The following is a 23,143-nucleotide window of genomic DNA, read 5'->3' as shown; positions in this document are numbered from 1 at the left end:
GGACCAGGTGGTAATATGAGACACCCGCCTGGCACCGTCCCTGGGTACCCTTCCCCCATGCTGCAGAAGCAGCCCTGTAAGGTGCACAACAGGGGGTGAGGGTGCACGGGGTGTGTGCGTTTGCATGAGCAAGGGTGCTGTGATTGTGCATGTGCAGGAGCAAATGGACTGTTGTGTGAGTGCATACATGACAGAGTGTGTGTGTTGAAGTGTGTATGGCTGACTATGTGTGCAGGCCCCAGTGTGTGTTTGGGATGGTGACAGAATGTGTGACGCTTGCTGTGCACTGATGTGCATGTGATGATGGTGATGATGGCTGTGCTGAGGATGTTACTCCGTGTGTGTGTGTGCGCGTGTGTGCGGGGGGGAGGCGTGTCTGTGTGCTCCTCTCCCCTCTTAATGAATTCCAGCTACAGTGCAATGTGGAGCAGCAGGGAGTGTGCATGACAGAGGGGTGTACGTGTGGGTAGGTGGGTGTGTGTAGGCAGCTGTCCTGGTGTGTGTGTAGGTCTACTGTCTGTGTGTAATGGTGAGTAGGTGTGCAAGTGTGTGCAATGTGCATGTGTAGCTCTGTGACGTGTGTGTGTAGTTGTGTATGTCTATGTGCCATGTGTGTAGTGATGTGTTTGTAACGGTGTGCTCTGTGTGTGTAGTGTGGGGTGTAGCAGTGTGTGTAGCTGGTGCAGTGTATGGTTAGTGAGGGGTGTAGGGGTGTGCAGTCTGAGTGTAGTGGTGTGGGGGGGTGTAATAGTGTGAAGTGTGTGTGTGTAGCTGTGTGCAGCATGTGTTCAAGTATGGAAGTGTGTAGCCATGTGTGTAACTGTGCAGTGGTGTGCAGTATGTGTTGTGACAGGGTCAGGCCAGATGGCTACAAGAGAGTGGTCAAAGGTAGATACATTCGCTCCAGGTTAAGCCAGGGCCGCCCGGGGGGCGGTGAGAGGGGCAATTTGCCCCAGGCCCCGGGCTTCGCAGGGTCCCCCACGAGCGGGGTCCTTCACTCGCTCGGGGGCCCCAGAAAACTCTTGCGGGGCCGGGCCCCGGAGCTTCTTCCGCTCCCGGTCTTCGCTGGCGGGGGAGTCCTTCCGCTCCGGGGCGGAAGGACCTCTCACCATCGCATTACCGCCGAAGCGGGACCTGCCGCCGAAGTGCAACCCAGTCTTCGACGGTAATTCGGCGGCGGGGGGCCCTTCCGTTCAGGGACCCGCCGCCGAAGTGCCCCGAAGACCCGCGGCGGGGGCCCCCCGCCACCGAATTACCGCCAAAGAGCGAGCTGCACTTCGGCGATGGGTCCCGCTTCGGCGGTAATTCGCCGGCGGGGGGCCCCTGCCACGGGTCTTCGGGGCACTTCAGCGGCGGGTCCCAGAACGGAAGGGCCCCCCGCCGCCAAACAGGGCCGGCTCTAGACATTTCGCCTCGCGGGGGGCCCCCTGCCGCTTGCCAGTCCCATGGCTCTGGTGGACCTCCCGCAGGCATGGCTGCGGAGGGTCCGCTGGTCCCGTGGCTCCGGTGGACCTCCCGCAGGTGTGCCTACGGATGCTCCACCGGAGCCGCGGGACCAGCGGACCCTCCGCAGCCATGCCTGCGGGAGGTCCACCGGAGCCACCTGCCGCCGATGGCCCCAGGCCCCCGAAATCCTCTGGGTGGCCCTGGGTTAAGCAGGTCCCTTCTCCCTGGGTAAGATAACACTCAGGAACTTTCTAGAACTAATTAAGGCAGGCAGGCTAATTAGGACACCTGTAGCCAATTGGGAAGTTACTAGAATTAATAAGGCTAATCAGGACACCTGGTATAAAAAGGCTCTCACTCCAGTTAGTGGTGTGTGTGTAAGGAGCTGGGAGTGAGAGGACGTGCGGCTGGAGGATTGAGGAGTACAAGCATTAACAGACATCAGGAGGAAGGTCCTGCGGTGAGGACAAAGAAGGTGTTGGGAGGAGGCCCTGAGGAAGTAGCCCAGGGAACTGTTGCTGTCGTGCAGCTGTTACAGGAGGCACTATACACAGCTGCAGTCCACAGGGCCCTGGTATGGAACCCAGGGTAGAGGGCGGGCCCGGGTTCCCCCCAAAACCTCCTGACTCCTGATCCAACACAGGAAGATCTCTGAGGCTAGCAAAATCCACCAATAAGCGCAGGACCCACCAAGGTAGAGGAGGAACTTTATCACAACTGGTGTTAACGGTGGGATTTGGTGTGCGCAACACAGCAGAAGGAGGGTAATTTTAAAAAAAGGGAGCGGGTTTTTTGTTTTTTTTACCACAGTGGATGACGTATTACAGGCATTGATACAGCGGCACAGCAGGAGGCTACCCATGTCCAGGCAGCTGCCCAACAGGAGGCAGTGCGGCTGCAGCAAGAGACTAATCGCCTGCTGGTGGACCAGGCTGCTCAGTACTGTGCTACGTTGCGGGAACTGGTAAACCAGGTTGTCAGGGTCTCTTTCCCATTTTGAACTTTAGCGTTCAGAAAGTGGGGACCTGCATGTCCCTTCTAAGCTTAATTCCTAGCTTAGATCTTATAGCACTGCCACCAACTAGAGATTTCAGTGTCTAGTGCACTCCTTGTCCCCCCAAAACCTTTCCTGGGTCTTAAAACAAGGGGAAATGAACCATCCCCCCTACCTTTCTCCTCCCAGACTTTCCCCTCCCTTTCCTTACCCTGAAAGATACTAGGAGATCACTGTGATTCAAACTCATTGAATCTTAAAACAGAGAGGAAATTCACCTCTCCCCCTTCTCTCCCCCTCCCAGACTCTCCCTGAGAGAGAGACCCTGATCCCAACTCCTTGGATCCTAACACAGAGAGAAATTAACCTTTCCCCCCACCAATCCCTGGTGAGTTCAGACCCAGTCCCCTTGGGTCTTACACAGGAATAAAAAAAATCAATCAAGTTCTTAAAAGAAAAGCTTTTAATTAAAGAAAGAAAAAGTAAAAATTATCTCTGTAAAATCATGATGGAAAAATGTTTACAGGGTCTCGGCTTCACCTAGACCAGAGGGACTCCCCCTCCCAGCCTAAGCATAAGTTACAGCAAACAGAAGTGAAATATCCTTGCAGCAAAATACACATTTGAAAATAAAGAAAACAAACTTAAATCTAATCCGCTTTCTATCTATTACTTACTATATGGAACCTGAGAGACTGTTTCAGTAAGATTGGAGAAATCTGGTTCCATGTCTGGCTTCTCTTAATCCCAAGAGAGAACAAAGAACAGAACAAAACAGCACAAAACAAAGACTTCCCTCCACCCAGATTTGAAAGTATCTTGTCTCCCGATTGGTCCTTTGGTCAGGTGTCAGCCAGGTTCACTGAGCTTGTTAACCCTTTACAGGTAAAAAAGACATTAACCCTTAACTATCTGTTTATGACACAGGTAAAAACCCTTACAGAGCTGAATCACGGCCATGATGGGATGCAGCTCATACAGGCCAGCCATTGGCTGCAGAAAATGACATGGGAGGATGATGAGGAGGCAGACCTTCTGGCCTTTCAGAGGACAGCCCTACGGGAGGCTTGGCCTTGAGATCAGTGGTCTGGCATCCTTGCCCTATTCCTGTGTGGGGAGGCCCAGAAGGCCTACCATAATCTACCTGAAGAGGCTGCAGCAGACTACCCCCAGCTGAAAGCAGAGATCCTGGCCAGATCTGGGGTAACGCCAGCAGTGTGGGCTCAGCGGTATCACGGGTGGAGGTTCCAGGAAAACAAAACCCCACAGTCCCAATTGTGTGACCTCATCCATCTCACATGCAAGTCCTGGAGTCCGGAAACTGAGTCCTGGACTCCGGAAGAGATACTAGAGGTTCTGGTCATTGACCGATACATGAGGGGGCTACCACCAGACCTTCGTGCCTGGGTAAGCCTTCACCTATGACGAGGTTGTTGCCCTGGTAGAGAGGCGAAGGACAGCGAGGGAGCTGACCTGACCAGTTAAGGAAGAGGCACCCCGAGTTAAACGAGCAGCACTAATTCCTAGAGCTCGGGCGACTGGGCCACCAGGAGGGCCCAGGTGGAAAAAGAGAAGGGCTGAAGGCCCACCAGAGGCCACAAAGAGTCGGAGAACTGAGGGAGAAGAGGATCATGGTGTTAGACTGCCCAAACCAAGAGACCGGGGAATGCCTAGGGCTCCATACAGATGTTATGCCTGCGGGATGTGGGGATACATAGCCGCAGAGTGTCCCAATGCTGAGGAGCCTACGCAATGTAACCTGGGGAACTGGGCAGACCTATACTCCCTAATCCACCTTGTGGGGGTCTCACTAACCCCACATATGTACACCAGACCAACGAAACTAAATGGAGTAGAGAACCCAGCACTGGCTGATTCAGGGAGTGCTATCATGCTTATCTCAGGGAAGTTCGTGAAGCATAATCAGCTACTGCTGGCTAAATGTATGGGGATAACATGCGTCCATGGGACAGTTAGTTACTACCTGACCATCCCAGTAAAAATTGAAATCCAGAGGAGCACTACTGAGGTAGCAGCAGGTGTAGTCCCTAAACTCTCATACCCGGTGCTCGTAGGGAGGGACTTCCGAGGGTTTGGAGACTTACTCCTAGTAGGAGGATTGGAATAAGAGGGGAACCCTGAAGTTAATGAGGCATCCACAGTAGACAGACCAGGCCTGAGAGAAAATTTTGGACGGGACCAGGCTGAAGATCCAAGGTACGACAACATTAGGAAGGAGGTGACCGAAATAGATGGGGTCCCCATGGAAGGAAAAACCCAGGGACCAGGGCCCTACTTCATAATGAAGAAGAATCTCTTGTACCGGGTTGCACCAGTACAGGGGCAGAAGGTACAGCAGCTCCTAGTACCTTGAAAACACCAGAACGCTGTATTAAACCTTGCCCAGGGTCATTTTTTTGGGGGGCATTTAGGGGTAGAGAAGACCCTGGCATGAGTCCTATGATGGTCCTTCTGGCCTGGGGTACATGAAGAAGTGCATAGGTATTGTGCCTCCTGCCCGGAGTGTCAGCTGCACAGTCCCTGTCCTCACTTGAGGGCACCTTTAGTACCCCTTCCCATCATAGAGGTCCCCTTCGAGCGAATAGCGATGGACCTAGTGGGACCCCAGGAGAAGATGGCTCAGGGCCACCAATATATACTTGTTGTCTTGGACTATGCTACTCACTACCCAGAAGCCGTCCCCCTGCAGAACCCAGCCTCTGAAATGATAAGCAAAGAGTTGGTGGGGATCTTTGCCTGAGTGGGGCTATCAAAAGAGATATTAACAGACCAAGGAACCCCATCCATGTCAAAGCTAATGAAGGACCTCTGTACACTGCTCCATATACATACCCTGAGAACTTCAGTCTATCATCCGCAGACTGATGGGCTGGTAGAAAGTTTTAACCGAACCCTCAAGGCTATGATAAGGAAGGTGGTAAGTTGGGACGGGAAGGATTGGGACACCCTATTACCTTATCTTATGTTCGCCATCCAGGAGGTACCTCAGGCCTCAACTGGGTTTTCACCCTTTGAATTATTATATGGGCGCCATTCCCGTGGCATATTAGATATCGCCAAAGATATCTGGGAAGAGGAACCCAATGAGGAGAAAAGCATAATTGAACATGTATTAAAGATGCGAGACCGGATTGCCCTGGTCACCCCTATTGTATGGGAACATTTGGAAAAGGCGCAGGAGGCCCAGTGAACCCACTACAATCACCAGGCAAAAGTCCAAGAGTTCCAACCAGGGGATCGGGTAATGGTGTTGGTACCCACTGCAGAAAGCAAACTTCTGGCCCAATGGCAGGGGCCCTATGAGGTGGTTGAACCTGTGGGGGAAGTAACCTACAAGGTGCGGCAGCCAGGACACCAGAAACAAGAACAAATTTATCAGATTAACCTCCTGAAACCTTGGAACCAGTGAAAGGCATGTGTGGTGGCCCAAGAGGCCCGAGTCCAGGGAGATAACCTACATGAGTAGATCAGGGTATCCCCTGATCTGACATTGAACCAGAAAAAGGAGGTAACTGAGATGATCAACCGGTACCAGGACGTGTTTTCAACCAAACCAGGCCAGACCACCAAAGCATATCACCACTTTATCACAGACCCTGGGGCAAAGGTAACTTTAAGGCCCTACCAGGTCCCAGTGTCAAAAAGGGAGGAGATCAAGGCAGAGGTAAAAAGGATGTTGGAACTAGGAGTCACTGAAGAATCCCACAGTCAATGGTCGAGCCTGATTGTGTTGGTGCCCAAACCCGATGGCACCATTAGATTTTGTAATGACTTCCGCCAACTGAACGAGATATCCAGATTTGACGCATACCCCATACCTCGCATCGATGAGTTAGTTGATCGCCTGGGCAATGCCCGATTTTTGACCACCCTTGATTTAACAAAGGGATACTGGCAGATTCCCTTTGCCAAAGATGCAAAAGAAAAGATGGCATTCTCTACACCAGAGGATCTGTTTCAATATACTGTTCTTCCTTTTGGACTGCATGGGGCACCTGCCATCTTCCAGCGTCTTATGGACAAGCTCCTACGGCCCCATACCAGTTATGCAGCGGCGTACCTGGATGATAATAATTATCCACACCCCCGGCTGGGAAACCCACTTGGAAAAGGTGGACACGATTCTGGACACGCTAAGACAGGCTGGTCTCACAGCCAATCCAGCCAAGTGTGCTGTAGGGCTAGCTGAGGCTACACACATTGGCTACATTGTAGGAAGGGGCATGGTCAAGCCCCAACTGAACAAACTGGAAGCTATCCAAAATTGGCCCTGGCCAAATCGGAAAAAGCAAGTCCAGGCATTCCTGGGGGTGGTGGGGTACTATGGGCAATTTAGTCCCCCTTTTGCTAACCAGAGCGAGTCCCCGGACAGACCTGATAAAAGCCCAGAGTCCGGATATGGTGAAGTGGACTGATGCTGCAGAGACCGCATTCACGGATCTACGATCAGCCCTCTGCAGTAACCTCGGGCTTATAGCCCTAGACTTCAACGAAGAGTTCACTTTACAAACCGATGCATCTGAAATAGGATTGGGAGCTGTCCTATCACAGACGGTTGGAGACGAAGAACACCCAATCCTCTACCTCAGCAGGAAACTCCTTCCGAGAGAGCAGAAGTATGCTGTGGTTGAGAGAGAGTGCCTTGCTGTGAAATGGCCATGAGAATGCTTCCTTATTACCTACTGGGACGATGGTTTACCCTTCTGACCGATCATGTACCCCTCCAGTGGATGCAGCGAAATAAAGAGAAGAATGCAACGGTGACCAGATAGTTCCTGTCTTTACAACCTTTCCAATTCACCATACATGTGTTTAGCTATGTGCAGTGTATGTGCAGCTGTGTGTGCAGTGTGTGTAGTTGTATGCAGTGTGCAGCTGGGTGTGTGTAGAGGTGTGCAGTGTATGTAGATGTGTGTATAGCAGTGTGCAGCTGTGTACAGTGTGTGCATAACTATATGTAGGAGTGTGCAGTATGTGTATAGTAGGGTGTATCTCTATGTATGTAGAGGGGGGGTGTAGATGTATGTATGTATGTGTGACAGTGTGTGTGTAGCAATGTGCAGTGTGTGGTCACTGTGTAGCTGTGCGCAGTGTGTGTATGTGTAGCAGTGTGTATAGCTGTGTGTGTAGCAATGTGCAGTGTGTGTGTAGCTGTATGTAGCAGTGTGCAGTGCATGTGTAGCTCTGTGTGTGTAGCTGTGGGCACTGTACAGTGTGTGTGTAGCTGTATGTAGCGGTGTGCACAGTGCAGTGTGTGTGTGTAGCTCTGTGTGTGTAGCTGTGTGTGTTTGTAGCTGTGTGCACAGTGCAGTGTGTGTGTGTAGATCTGTGTGTAGCAGTGTGTGTAGCAGTGTGCACAGTGCAGTGTGTGTGTGTGCATAGCTCTGTGTGTGTAGCTGTGTGCACAGTGCAGTGTGTGTGTGTGTGTGTGTGTGTGTATGTAGAGGTGTATGTAGCTGTGTGCACTGTGCAGTGTATGTGTAGCTCTTTGTGTGTAGCAGTCTGTGTAGCTGTGTGGCACAGTGCAGTGTGTGTGTGTGTAGCTGTGTCTGTAGCTATGAGCACAGTGCAGTGTGTGTAGCTCTGTGCACAGTGCAGTGTGTGTATGTGTAGCTGTGTGCACAGTGCAGTGTGTGTGTGTGTGTAGCTGTGTCTGTAGCTATGAGCACAGTGCAGTGTGTGTAGCTGTGTGCACAGTGAAGTGTGTGTGTGTAGAGGTGTGTGTGTGTGTGTGTGCACCGTGCAGTGTATGTGTAGTTCTTTGTATGTAGCAGTGTGAACAGTGCAGTGTGTGTGTGTAGCTGTGTCTGTAGCTATGAGCACAGTGCAGTGTGTGTAGCTCTGTGTGTGTAGCTGTGTGCACAGTGCAGTGTGTGTGTAGCACTGTGCACAGTGCAGTGTGTGTGTGTGTGTAGAGGTGTGTGTAGAGGTGTGTGTAGCTGTGTGCACCGTGCAGTGTATGTGTAGTTCTTTGTGTGTAGCAGTGTGCACAGTGCAGTGTGTGTGTGTAGAGGTGTGTGTAGCTGTGTGCACCGTGCACTGTGTGTGTATGTGTAGCTGTGTGCACAGTGCAGTGTGTGTGTGTGTAGCTGTGTGCACAGTGCAGTGTGTGTGTGTGTGTGTGTGTAGAGGTGTGTGTAGCTGTGTGCACCGTGCACTGTGTGTGTATGTGTAGCTGTGTGCACAGTGCAGTGTGTGTGTGTGTAGCTGTGTGCAGAGCACAGTGGGAGGGTGGCTGGGGGCTGTGTGCACAGTGCAGTGTGTGTGTGTAGCTGTGTCTGTAGCTATGAGCACCGTGCAGTGTGTGTAGCTCTGTGTGTGTAGCAGTGTGCACAGTGCAATGTGTGTGTGTAGCAGTGTGCACAGTGCAGTGTGTGTGTGTGTGTAGCTGTGTGCACCGTGCAGTGTATGTGTAGTTCTTTGTGTGTAGCAGTGTGCACAGTGCAGTGTCTGTGTGTAGCAGTGTGCACAGTGCAGTGTGTGTGTGTGTGTGTGTGTGTGTGTGTGTGTGTGTGTGTGTGTAGAGGTGTGTGTAGCTGTGTGCACCGTGCAGTGTATGTGTAGTTGTTTGTGTGTAGCTGTGTGCACAGTGCAGTGTGTGTGTGTGTGTGTGTGTGTGTGTAGAGGTGTGTGTAGCTGTGTGCACCGTGCACTGTGTGTGTATGTGTAGCTGTGTGCACAGTGCAGTGGGAGGGTGGCTGGGGGCTGTGTGCACAGTGCAGTGTGTGTCTAGCAGTGTGTAGCTGTGTGCACAGTATAGCTCTGTCTGAGTAGCAGTGTGTGTGCGCGTGTGTGTAGCTGTGTGCACAGTGCAGTGTGTGTGTATGTGAGTGAGTGTGTGTAGCAGTGTGTGTATGTATGCGAGTGAGTGTGAGTAGCAGTGTGTGTGTGTAGCTGTGTGCACAGTGCAGTGTGTGTGTATGTGAGTGAGTGTGTGTAGCAGTGTGTGCAAAGCACGCGTGCTGCGTGCGGGGCTCGGTGCGGGGAGGAAGCCGCCACCTGACCCCACAAAGGACGCGGCTCCGGCTCCCTCCCTCGCTCGCGTTTCCAATTTCCCCGGCTCCGCTGCCCGCACGCAGCCGGCAACATGGCGATGGGGCGAACCCCGGCCGGCCGCTAGCGCGGGGATCCGGCCCGCCCGGGGAGCGATGCTGCCGCGGCGCTCCCGGGCCACTTCCTCGCCGCTCGCCGCCTGCGCTCGCCCGGCCCGGTGATGGACTGAGCCCCGCCGGCTCCCCGCACTCCCAGCACGGGGTGAGTATGGAGCCCTGGCCGGGGGATTTCGGCCGTGCCCTCAGCTAGGCACCGTGTGGCTTTCAGCCCGGCCTGGGGGATCCTTCTTCCCCCCCCAAGCGCTTGCATTGCCTGGGGGTCTCGCCATGGGGGGCTGCCTTGAACCCCACTAACAGCACTGCTGGTTTTAATAATCTCTTCCAGTCCCCCCCCCCGCCCCTGCCTGGCTGATTGGGGCTATTTTGTGCAGTGTGATGTGATGTTTCTCGGGGAGGGGAGTCACTGCCCTGGGGGAAGGGGGTGAAATGCTGGGGAGTTCCCATCCCTTGGCACCCAGGCATGAAATGTGGCAGCGGTGAACGGCCATGCCCAGAGGGAGATACTTATCCCCACACTATCTGTGCGCAAATGAGAGTCCCCCAGGCATCTGCGGGTGCCAGTCTTGGTGCACCATACAGCTGATCTCTGCCCCATCCATCACGCCACCCAAACTAACCTCCCGCTGGAAACAACAGCAGCACCACAGAGAAAGATGGGAGAGGGATTCCGGATAGCTGAGCAGCTGCAGCTTCCCTGGAGCAGAGATGCTCAGGACCTTTGAAAATTAGGCCTGTCAACTGCCAGACATACCCCCACTCCCTCCTCATATCTATCACCATACCCCCCACACATATCTATCGCCATGCCCCCCCACGCATATCTATCTCTCTGTCACCGTACCCCCACTCTCCAGTGTCCTTAGGAAGGGCCCTGGATGTGGGACTGTGCCTAGTGTTTACTGGCAGGATAGACCCCCTCTGAGATGGAGCATTAGGAATAAAAGGAGAAACAAGACCATGAGTTAAATCAAGACGGCTTGTGCTTCAGAGGTGTGCACGCATCTGCATAGGAGTCTCTCCATACCTGCATACATGTATGTGCATCTGTGTGTTGTGTTTGTGTGTGAACCTGTGTATGTTTGTCCCCAAGTGCACGCGTGCCTGTTCTGTGTGCATGTGTCTGTGAAAACACACACACACACACACACACACACACACACACACACACACACACACACACAGCAGGGGCTGGAGGTTATTTCCATTGTTAGCCTGTGCAGGTTAAGGAGCAAATCAACCCCCAAATAATGTGGTGTGCCAGCAACGCCTGACCCAGCTGAGGGGTGGGGTGGGGGTTGCTGATCTGGAGACAGGCAGGACCGGGACATACTGACCAGGGAGTCTGCATTTCCAGAGACACGGCAGAGCATGGCAGCACCTTGCCTACAAATGCTGCTACATACCGAGGGGATGGAGACATTAGTAGATGTACAGCGATTTTAGATGGGGCTAGATGGCTAGATAGATAAAGCAGGATTAGGGTTGGCAGTTAGATGGCTAGATAGATGGGTACATGTGAAGAGAGAGCGCAAAGGATTAGGGCCTGTATCTCTCCATGAGCCAAAATCCTTCTTGCGCTCTCTCATCTATCTAATCTGTGGAGCTGTGCACACGGGCGAGCAGTGCACACACACACACACACAGCCTGGTTCTGCATTTCAGTCGTCCCCATTAACAGTTCGGTGGAAGGTGCAGAGGGTTGTGTGGGTGTGTAGTTATATTAACACATATAGAGGGGTGTGTGTGGGGGGGGGGGTGTATCCAGCTGTCTCCTCTCCATCACAGACCTTATGGGGGAGGGGGACAGAGGTGGTCTCCCTGCTCAGGGTGGGGCTCAGTGCCATTCCTGCCCCCTAGAGGGTGGGTTGGGGACATGGCTAGAATGCCCTACGCTGCGGCTATTCTCTGCTCCCAGGGTCAGGAGGTGCCAAGTGTAGTCGGGAGTAGCCCCCAGGCTGTCCTTACTAGTGCTGCTGCCTGTGCGTGAGCAGAGTCAGTATGAATCAGCCTAACAGCCTGCGGAACTCACTGCCACAGGAGGCTGGCGCTCGGAGCTGAAAAAGGAGCAGGTGCTGAATGACTCTAGAATCTACAACAATATCTGCCAGGCTGCTGCACTCCCTTATTCAGTAACGGTTACTCCAGGGCCTCACCCCGGGATGCCAGAAGATTGGCCCCCCGGCCAGGGGGATGAGTTCTGTGAGCAAGGGGGACAGGGGCACCTTGTGGGCAGGGCACAGAGGGAACCAGGGCCACTGAGACACTTCAGGGAATGGGGAGCTGGACAGTGCAGGTTGGCGGCACTGCTTTGTTCTTACAGGGTCTCTTGGGGGTGCTGGGGCTGCACAGGTGGATTTGTTACTAGAGGGTGTTGGGGGGGTGGGACTCTCTATTCAGCACTTCCTACCCCCTTGGGTTTGTTTCTCCCTTTACTGAGTCACATGGGCATCCACACTGACAAACCAGGGAGGAGAACTAATCTTGGCAGCAATAAACAAGCTTTCATCCCCTGGTGGGGGGGGGGGGGGCTTGCTGAGCATCAGGACTCTCGAGTTCTGTCCCTGGCCTGGGACAGGCTGTGCAGCATACACCATTGCTCATCACCAGCCCCTTGTCCACAGCCCAGCACGCAGCACCGACCCATTTGTCTTATTGATTGGGGCTGCCATCAATAGCTGTGTGCCCGACGCATCCTCTGCTTCTGGGCTGGGCCAGAATGCTGGTTAAGGGAGACTGTGTGGGGCTGGAGAAGGTTGCACATAGGGAGGAGTGTGTGTGTGTGGGGGGGGGGTTCCTTGTTACCACCATCCTCTGCCTGCTCCTGCTCCCACCCACAGCTGGCCCCTTGGGATCTCTCTCAGCTCTGTTCATTCAAAAGAGCATTTCAAGATGAGAAGAATCTTTGTGCCGTAAAGTTATGTGTCGAATGGACTCAGGGCCTTTCCCTCTAGGGGACACTGGCTCCAATCCAGCCCCAGGACAGGGAGACAGGCTGGCTGGGGGGCGGGGGGGCGGTAATGGGGCCTTTCCCCTGTAGGATCCAGTATAACCCTTCCTTTAACTGAGAAACTGCACAAGGTCCATTCAGGCAGAGCTAGGATCAGAACACAGCTCTCTACTATGAGACACCCACATCTCACTTTGCCCCAGTTCCTCCCACACTGGACATGCCAAATCTATGTACAGCTGCCACTCTAACAGCACTCTGTTCCCTGAGCCAGGAACGGGAGCCAGCCCCTACCCCAGGGGTCACAACTGGGAGTGCACCAAGGGGCAAACTCATCTCTGGCTTCTCCAGACCTGCAAGGGCTAGACTTTGCAATCAAAATATTCTATTCCAACAGACAGAGGGGTACATACATAGCCATCATCTCTCAAGCCAGCCAGCCCAGGGAGCCACCCGCCCCAAAAACTGTTATAGGGACTGGTTCTGTTCTGGTGCACCACACACCAGACATGATCCAAAATTGTACATTGAAAAGTATTTAAGGAAAATGCCTGGCTGTGCAAATGGAACATTTTTGACTGGTAGAAATTTGACAAACATTTTCAAAACAAAAAATAATTAAAAATGTTGGTTTCATTTCAGTTTTTGACAGATGAAAAAAAAGTCATTTTTAAATGTTGGTTCTCTTTTGGGGGCCTTTTCCTCATTCGCTTTCTTTAACCCCACCCTCCACCCTCTATTTCCAGTTGGGGAAAGAGAAGGTTTAAAAAAAACAAGAAGAGAGAAAAATAAAAATTGATGCCATTTTTGTTTGTTCCCCTCACAAAAAAAGTTGGTTTCCCTTCAAAGTGACCAATGTAATGTGTTTCCATTTCCCCCCAATCAAAAACAATAAAAAACTTCAAATTTCATTCTATAAAAAAAGCATGAATTCCCAGTGCTGATTGGAGTGGCCCCTCTCCAGGGCCAGGACGTGCCCAGGAGGAGTCCAGCCCAGCCCAGCCTGGCAGGTGTTAAAAGTCCTTCCCACCTGTGTGGGGATCTGAGTCTGGGAGATGTTCCCCTGAGCTCGGCACTCCCTCAGCAGAGAGGCCAAGAGCCACCTGGGCTGTGGGAACTGAACTGCTCCATGAACCCTTGAGGCAGCTCCCCCCCCCGGGCTGGGGTGAGTCTGGCTGGGAGCACAGGGTGGGACACTGCACCCAAGACTGGCCAGACGGAGCATGGGGAGGCAGCGCATGGATCAAGGTTCTTTCCAGAGCCCCCACATCTGCTCATCCATCTGGTCAGCGCTTGGGGTTTCCAGATCCCTCTTTTGCGAGGGTGCTGCCTGGGGCTCCCTGGATCCCTCCTCAGGAGGGCACTGTGTGTTTGGGGGCCTCTACTCAGCACCCTCCTTTAGCTGAAAGCACATTCTGCCCCCACCATCCTGCTGGGTCAGTGGGTGGGGTCGTTGAAAGGCCTCGCCCCCTCCACTTAGCACCAGGCCCCCTGCCAGCTGAAGTCCAGCGGGCCTGGCTGGATGCAGCGCTGGGACAATGGTGTCTCTTGCACCAGATCCAGTGGCCAACCTGTGCAGAAAGTAGGGTTGCCAATTTTGATTGGACATTTTTCCTGGAGGTTTCCTCACATGACATAATCTTTAACTCCTGGAGGCTCCAGGACTATCCTGGAGGGTTGGCAACTCTAGCAGAAACCCATCCACAATTGGTGTAGAAGCAATTCCCTAACTTAGGTCCCAGTGGTTCAGTGCAGTGCCAGGTGCCTGGCTGTGCATTCCAGCCATAGCAGGAAGGCAAGGGCAGGTCCACTGCAAATAAGGATATTAGCTTCTGGGAGACTCAGATCTGTGGCTACAGAGATCTGGGAGGGGACCCCGAACAAGCTGGGCCTAGGGACAGCTCCCATCAGCCAGGTGGGACTCAGCCTGGGTACTATTGTAGCATCCCAAAACCCAAGGCTGGGCCCCCCTCAAGGCAGCTGCTGCACACACTTACCTCACAACAGAGATGTGGGACCCTGATCATGCCAGGTGCTGCACAGACACCCTCCTCCCAGGCTCTGCACAAACTCCAGCAGAGATCAGGTGCTCCCACCCCATCATGGCAGGTGTGGCGCACACACTTGGAGACAAACCCTGCACAGAACAGCTCATAGTCTCAATGGAGAAAGGGCAAGAGGCACAGGAATTTGCCCAACATCTTAGAGTAGGTCAGTGGCAGAGCAGAGAATAGAAACTAGAATTCCTGGCTCCCAGCCCGCTGCTCTAACCCCCTACACCTCACCACTCTCTCAGAGGTGGGACTAGAACCCAGGAGTCCTGGCTCCCAGCCCAGTGCTCTGCCCACTGGAACATGCTGTTCCTGACACCCATGCAAACTAGTAGCTAGATCAACACCTGTGCTTGCAGCCCCAGCTGCGAGAGGTCTTCACAGGCCCCAGGGCTGAGTCCCCACCTGCCCACTAGAGGGGTCCCTCTGGGGCAGGTGAGTCCCATGGGGGAGGAGATATTGGGGGGGGCTCTCCCTGAAAACATCCCTGGGGGGCCAGGTGGGAGGCCCCTCTGCACACAGACCTCTATCCCCACACAGGCCCCTCTTCACACAGACCTCTATCCCCACACATGCCCCTGCTCTGGGATCGCACTGATCCAACCCACCTCCTCCAAGCAGCCCTGTCCTTGGGGACGTGACCGTGTACGCCAAGGACTTTTCCATAGCCTTTGCCAGTCCCTGCTCAGGTATCTGGAGATCTGCGTGTTCCTGAGCAGTGTCACAGCCTGGCACGGCTTCCTGGCGTGGCCACTATATAAATATGCCCTCAGCAGCCCAGCCACTTCTTGCTGGGGCGGGGCCCCCAACTCCGGGATCCTGATCCAGAACACAGAGATTCTGAGCCCAGCACCATCACAGGAGCCTGGGGTAGGTTTTGATCCACTATGGCCACACCAGGGGGTATTCAGCCTGAGTTGGGAGCCAGGACTCCTGGGTTCTAGCCTAGCTCTGGGAAGGGAGTCTAGTAGCTAGAGCGGGGGGGCGGCAGTTTTCCTAGGTTCTGTTACCAACTTTGAGGGGAGTGGGGTCTAGTGGGTTAAAGCAGAGGAGCTGGGAGCGAGGACTCCTGGGTTCTATTCCCCACCCTTGTGCTATAGCAGGTCTGTAGTTAAGAGGGATCTGAATTGAGGTCACCTACGCAGTGTCCCAGCTTTGCTAATACCTGTAACTCTAGCCGTTGTCTGAGCTGGCAGAGGAAAGGCTGCACTACAGTAAATCTATCTCTCGCTGCACCAGAAACCAACTCAGCAGCCTCATTGTGTTTCCGTCTGAAAAGCTGCTGCCCTCCTGCACATCACCTGGGCGGGTAGAATCAGTTCAGAGTGAGGCCCACTCATTCCTGATGAACCGAGCGATCTGAGGGGAATGGGAGCCTGGGGGTGGAGGTAAGAGGTTATAGCCAGAGGAATGGGAGCCCTTCTGGACCTGGGAATCCAGCCAGGAATCCTGGCTGTCAGAACCTCAGCCCCTGCTTCAACCACTACATCCCCCTCTCCTGCAAGAGCCAGGGATAGAACCTGGAGTCCTTATTCCCCTCCCAGAGTTAGGGCCAGCACCCACTAAGCCAGTTCCCATGGCCCTTTGTGCAGTTCTGTAGCTCCCTTCTCACTTCCCACGCTTTGCCCCAGGCCCTGGGCTGAGGCACTAATCAACCAGCTGGCCCACTCTCTGCCAAGCAAGCAGGGACTTTAACAGCCGAGCAAGCTGGCTCTGCAGAGCCTGGCGCGCGCCCTGGGGGTCTGGCCTGGGAATCAGTTCAGCTGGTGTCAGCGACTCATCCACCTGCTCTTCGTACCCCTGGGCAATGAGAAATGGGAATGGATTTATCGACAGCCGGGCAGTCATGGCGGGCAGCTCATCCCACAGGGACACAGGGCCGACTGACTGGCGGGGGCTGACTGACTGCTGGAGGAGCTGGGCAGCACCACTCACGTCTGGCCTGGATTATGTGAGTGGCATGGCTGGGGCACTGGCAGCTCTGTGCCAGTGGAGATGCATTGGGTTCCCACTTCCCTGCCCTAGCACTGCGCTGGGATGGACCCGTGAGCCAGGAAGTTTGAAGGGATTGAACGTGCATCAGGGAATTTGGGGAGATGGAGTTGGCAAATCTTCTTGTGGGCTCTGCATAGGCTCCCCTCTGGAGAGGAAGAGGTGAGGCACTGTCAGAGTGTAATATTTACACTCTATAACCCAGTCCTGGGACAGATGCGGTCTCAACCTACACACGGGCAATGCCCCTGCCTGTCAGGGATCTCAGCTCAACCCGAAGTCTTGGGTCCCGGGGAACAACTCTGTCCCCAGAATTGTCCATAGGGACAGAGAGTTGGACAGGGAGGAAGCTCCCCTGCTGTTTGCAGCTCCCCAAAAAACAAGGTGCATCACAAACCAAACAACGGTGCAGCATTTTTCCAAGGAAGAACATCACTTATACCCTTGGGAAAAGCACTGGAAGGCCATGGTGACTCCCATCACGATGTTATCAGCAAAAGGTAATCCCCCATGCCCTGTAGCTTCCTTTGGATACAGGAGTCACCTTCGCTTCCTGTTCTAAATTATCACAAGGCAGTGGTGCGCAGCTGTTCACAGGGACAGATCATCTGCTGGAGTAAATTGTCCTGGCTCCACTGATTTCAACTAAGCTATGACAGTTTACACCAATTGAGGATCTTGCTTGTAGAATCTAATGCCAAAACGGCCTGTTTTGATCTTCCCGTCTGACCTCCTGCATCATTCAGGCCACACCCAAGGATTCCTACTTCCCTTCCATCACTTCTGTCTGTGCTGGAGCGGAGCCTAGAGACCCACCCCTAGTCTGGATTGAAAAACTCTAGGTGATGGACAATTTGCACATTAAACAGTCTTGCACCCTAGAGGCAGCTAAATCTCAGTACAGGGTGAGGGATCCCTGTATAAATAACCCCTGCCCCCCACCCCAGAGGCAGCTGCATCTCAGCACCAAGTGAAGGATCCCTGTATAAAACAGCCCCCACACTCCACCTGAGAAGTGGGCACATCTCAGTGCTTGGTAAGGAGTTTCTGTATGAACACAGTTTATATATTCATTAAAGGCTATGGGTTTTCTGAATGGAAGGCCGGGTATAAAGAACAGTTATTCATGCAGTAATGAACATAAGAATGTTAAATCACAACTATTCAACATTTTTAGACTTGGTAACTTGCACCCAAGAGTGATCTCTGAACTTTGCTTTTTAACAAATCCTGGAACAGTGGAGAAGTTCCAGAGAACTAATGTTGTGCCAATATTTGAAAAGGGTTAGCAGGACAACCCAGGTAATTATAAGTCTGTCGGTCCGACATTGATCTCAGGCAAAATCATGGACCATTGAGATGGGACACAACCAGTAAAGGACATAATGTATGCCAATCAGCATGGTTTTATAGAACACACATCTCGTCAAACAAATGTGGTATTGTTTTTAGATGAGATTGCAAGTCTGGTTGATAAAGATGTTGACACAGTAGGGTTAAGTAAGACATTTGGCTTAGTCCCATGTAACATCCTGATTGAAGTTATTAGCACTGAAATGGCAAAACACTTCTTTAATGCAGGGGTAACATTGCCCACTGATAGCACGGGTCCTTCTAGAACGTTGGGTTCAGCAACAAACATCTGAAAACCAGGAAATTCTGAGTTAAGATAAACACCCACTCAGTCTTAACTCTGCCTCCTGGAGCTAGTAGCCATTGGGAATTATCTGCATGCACTCCAGCTGCCGTCACTGTGTTAGGTGTTGCCGTATTGGGGGGGGGGGGGCGCGGAATGAGTTGGAGCAGCTGGGAAGAGTTCTGTGATGTGAGGAGATCTGGGTGTGAGTCCCCAATGTGTGTTCTCAAAGGGAAGAGGTTTCAGTCTGCATCGTTACAGTACAGAATTGTATAGGTTGTGTCAGTAGCAGGGCACTGGGGGGTGAGTGGGATCGGAGCGTAGTTGGGGGATTTAATGAAGGGTAGGGATAGTACAGGGTTTGGTGGTATCCTGTGTGCAGCTGTGACGAGGTTCTACAAGGGTGTGGAGTGGCTGGTAGAGTTTGCAGATGTGGTACTCTGTCAGGGGAATAGCATAGGACAAGTGCAGCTAATGCCTGTGCCTCACAGTGAAAAGGCAGAGTGCGAGGGTGTGTGTTATGGGGCATTGCGCAAAGAGGGAACAGATAAGACTGGGGGGTATTTACCTTAACTCTGTATTTCCAGGTTTTCACATGATTTGAGTTTTGCTGAACTCAATGTTCTGGATGGGCATGAGCTGTCCTCAGGCAATAACTCTGCATTAAAGTGCTTTGCCATTTAATATCCTAGGTTTTTAAACAGAAGGAAATGTTTTTTGCTAGGAGCAAGTGGTCATCAGACAGCTGTAGCTATCACCTAGGTTTGCAGCTGATCTGCTCCTGTGGCTAGGTAATCATTAAGAGACCTAGATTTTCTAAAGGGCTTTTTCATCAGTGGATATTTACATCATTATCCCCACTTCACAGGTGGGAAACAGACACAGAAGTGAAGTGACTTGCCCAAGATCACTCAGCAAGCCAGTGGCAGAGGTAGGGATAGTCCCAGATCTGCGAGCTTTCCCATAGGTTACACAGTCACCGTGTGATGCCTCAGTGCTCCTCTCCCTCTTGTACATTGTGGTGTAGTGCAGTCGGGCTGCTGGTGGTGCTTTGAGATGTTTGCCATGTGTCACGGCTAACAGGGCTGGGGAGAGAAATCTCATCTCTGGGCTGTGCCCCCAAACCTTGGCAGTTTTGTTACACAGCGTTACTGACATTCCCCATGAACTGGACTCATCTGCAGCTGCACAAAATCTCCCATATACCGTCCGTGTCACAAACTGCACTGCGCCCGATTTCCTCCAGCCTCGGGGCTAGCGCTGCCAGGGCTCAGCTGGTGCCTCAGACTGAGCAGGTTCCACAGCTGCTGGGGGCAGAGGTGGGAGCAGGGACTGGAGTGGTCACTGTGGTGCCTGGGCTCAATATAGAGAGCAGGTAGGAACTGGGGTGATTGGGCCAGAAGCAGCTATCTCCAGTGAGAGAGACTGCTGGGACCCCCTGCTCAGCCTGGAGTCAGCTGCCCTCCCCGCACACGGTACCATCCCTCACTCCCCATGCCAAGTGCCCACTGGCACGGTGGCTGCATTGCACAATGGTGCTCTGTGTGAAAGTATTTGACCCCCTCAGCTGTGGCCCAGTTGTCCTGTGCCCTGCCCCCCCCCACTCCCACCTGTGCCCTCCCTCCTAGTGTGGCCAGGTGCCTGGTTTTCGACTGGAAAGTCCAGTCAAGAAGAGGATCTGCCAGTGTCCAATCAATCTACTGACTGGACACCAAAAGTCAGGTTACTGTGGCCACAGCAGATGCCCGGTCATCACATGCATGAGTCCCTTACTCAGCTAGGACCACCTCTTACCTGCATGGGGCAGCTGTAGCTCCCAGCTGTGGCTCTGCAGGCAAGTCCCAGGGGGGCAGAGGGGAGTGGGGGGAAGGGACAGGACAGGGAAGGGTCCAGCATTCCTGCTGGAGTATCTGGTTTTTAAATATTATAAAGGTGGCAGCCCTACCCTCTTCCCGGGGTCGGGAGCAGGCAGCCAGCAACCCCAGCCTAGTGCTCAGTGGAGTTTGCAGCCTGTTCAGTACAAGCCAGACTTAGCGGGAGGGTTGGTGATTATAATAAGTTTAATCAGGCGAGAGATGACTGGTGTCCCGCTCCTCCCAACCCTACAGCACTGCCTCCCACCCGCAATTCCCTTCTGCCCCATTAATCCATAGCACTGCAGAAGGTGTTTATGTGTAGGAAGTTGCTCCTTGCTGGCTCCTGCCCTAATCTTCTGCATATGCACATCCCAGGCAGCAGCTAACTGAGGGCCACAAACTCCCTTGGCTGTGTAGCCAGAGCATTAACTTCAGTCCCCTTCCCCCTGCAGATCCCAGCTAACATGGAGGGCAGGTAGGAGGCCTCAGGGCACCCCAAGAGAGGAGCAGGGTCCCCCAGATCCCAGAACACACTGGGCAGGGGGAAGGGCTCAGATCCCTGCAGAGGGCGAGGGCTCCCCCAGATCCTAGCCCACCCACCTCAGAGCTGACAGCCCCCCACACACCTCAACCCCCAACTTCCTCTGTTACCCCGACATTCCCTAACCCCTCCTGTCTTCTCCCCTTCCACCTCATCTGAGCACCCAACCACTCTTCCCAACCACCCCTTCCCATAACGCTCCTATTCCTTGCTGCAGACCCCAGCCCCTCTTCGCCTGTGAGCACTCCCTGTTGCACCCCAGTACCATCCCCCTGAGCAGTCACATGTGCAATTGAATCTCTCTTCAGAAAGAGTTTCAGCATCTCCTGAATTCTCTGCTGTCTTCAGATTACAATTCTCCACAATCAATAAATAAAAATCTTGACCGAGGTAGATTTTCCCTTTCCACTTCCTTCTCAGATGTCTGCCCAGGGTGGCTCTCAAACTGAACCTATTAACATAATGAAATGCTGCTGAGTTTTCCTTCAGGCAGGCTGTATCTCAGGAACCCGTGGCTCAAAGAACCCTAGGTCTGGGTTGCTAACCCTACCCTATGCTCCCATGAGCAAATTTCAAGACAATCCATGTAAGCAGGTGGGATTTTAGAGCACTTAAAAGAGGCATCCTTTAGACAGGAGGACTTCCCATGGCAGGGTTACATGTACAGCTGGGCCACTGCAGCATGTCTAGCGAAGAGGCTCTGTGCTCACGGGAGACCGTCTTCTCCACCGTGAATGGCTGAAGCTGCGTCTGTGAGAGCAGCTCACTTGCCAGCTTAGCACTGTGCATAGGAGTGCTTATGTTGGCGTAACTCATGTCTCTTGGGGGGATTATTCACACCCCTGAATGACATAAATCATGCTGACATAGGCTGTAGCATACACATAGCATTAGTTAGAGCAGAGCTGGCATGCACCATGAGACTAACAGAGCAGAGGGAGAGTGGAGGGGAGGGATTCTAGCTATCCATCAGCAGCAGGGCAGACTCAGAGGTGAAAAGTGGCCCCATTCATCTCAATGAGCTGTTCTCAGCTGAAAGAGAATGCTGAATGGAGAGGAGCTTGCTTGGAGACCTGACCTGCTCCAAACCAGTCAGTGGGTGTTTCTGTCCCTGGGCCTGGAGAGTTTCTATAATAATAAATGGAGATATACCTATCTCATAGAACTGGAAGAGACCCCAAAAGGGCATTGAGTCCAGCCCCCTGCCTTCACTAACAGGACCAAGTACTGATTTTGCCCCAGATCCCTAAATGACCCCATCAAGCACTGAACTCACAATCCTGGGTTAGCAAGCCAATGCTCAAAACACTGAGCTATCCCTCTCCTGTTCTCCGTGTCCCACCCAGTGTCAGCAGCATGTTCTCGGGACATGCTCCATCCCTAGCATTGGAACCTTCGGGCTGGAAGGGATCTGCAAAGGACAAGTCCAGCTTCCTGTGCTGAGGCAGGGCCAAGTAAACCTAAACGACCCCGACAAGTGTTCATCTCCGTTGTTGCAGATGAAGCCCATTATGTCCTACCACCACTAGGCACATGGAACTCTTGATCACCAGCCTCTTTGAACAGCCTCATATGCAAACCCTGGGGCCTCACCAGTGCTGAGTAGAGCAGGACAATTCCCTCCCGTGTCTTGCACATGACACTCTGTAACAGGGTTCACTCCCCGCAAGAGCACCTCCTCCTGGCCAGGCATAGCGGAGCAGCTTCCTTCCTGTACGCTACCCGCTGCTGATGGTCATTCCATTGCTGCAGTGTCCTTTCTTCACAACTCAGCCCTCCTCTAGGTTACTAGATAGTGTCCTCCCCAGGGTATCAAAGTCTCACCAGACCATCTGTCCGACTTTGCCTCCAATGGTCCCGCATGTGTACCCAGTGGCTGGTTGGGAAACCCAGCCCCGCCCCACCCTGGGGCTCTGTAACCAACAGCCAAGGTCTACAAAGGCCCCCTCCATGATGCTCTTTCCCTGGACTACTCCCTAGCCTGCCTTCTCAGGCTCTTTCCCCACAACGCCTCTGGGGTTGAGCCTTCTTCCAGGGCCTTCTTTTCCTAGTTTGCTTATGAGAATGTCATGTGGGACTTTGTCAAATGTCTTACTAAAAATCAAGATATGTCTGTTGCTTCCCCCCATCCACTGGGCCTTTAACCCAGTCAAAGAATGAAATTAGGTTGGTTTGGCATGATTTGCTCTTGACAAATCCATGCTGGCTATTCCTTAAAACTCTATTACCCTGCAGGTGCTTACAAATTGATTGTTTAATAATCTGTTCCAGTATCTTTCCAGCTATCAGCATTAGGCTGACTGGTCTATAATTCCCCGTGTCCTCTTCAATCCCCCTTTTTAAAGACAGGCACTGAGTTTGCCCTTCTCCAGTTTTCTGGGACCTCACCTGTCCTCTGTGAGTTCCCAAAGATAATTTCCAATGGTTCTGAGGTTACTTTAGCTAGTTCCTTAAGAACCCTTGGATGAATGTCATCAGGTGCTGCCACCTTGAATACATCTACCTTATCTAAATATTTTACCCCGGTTCTTTTCTTATTTCCTCTGT

The 23,143-nt window shown here is 52.9% G+C and overlaps 1 protein-coding gene across 1 annotated transcript in view; it reads left to right on the top strand.

The window, feature by feature from the left end:
- The first annotated feature begins 9,640 nt into the window (after positions 1-9,640).
- The window catches only part of GAL3ST3 (galactose-3-O-sulfotransferase 3), a 36,946-nt gene continuing 23,443 nt past the window's right edge, over positions 9,641-23,143 (top strand). The window contains 1 exon segment of the mRNA XM_030569729.1: positions 9,641-9,715. The gene's annotated coding sequence lies outside the window, so the exon portion shown is untranslated.

The sequence above is a fragment of the Gopherus evgoodei genome, chromosome 7, assembly GCF_007399415.2.
Source record: "Gopherus evgoodei ecotype Sinaloan lineage chromosome 7, rGopEvg1_v1.p, whole genome shotgun sequence".
In the NCBI taxonomy this organism is placed as follows: Eukaryota; Metazoa; Chordata; order Testudines; family Testudinidae; genus Gopherus; species Gopherus evgoodei.
The sequence above is the reverse complement of the archived record's forward strand: the minus strand, read 5'-3'. Positions and strand labels throughout refer to the sequence as shown.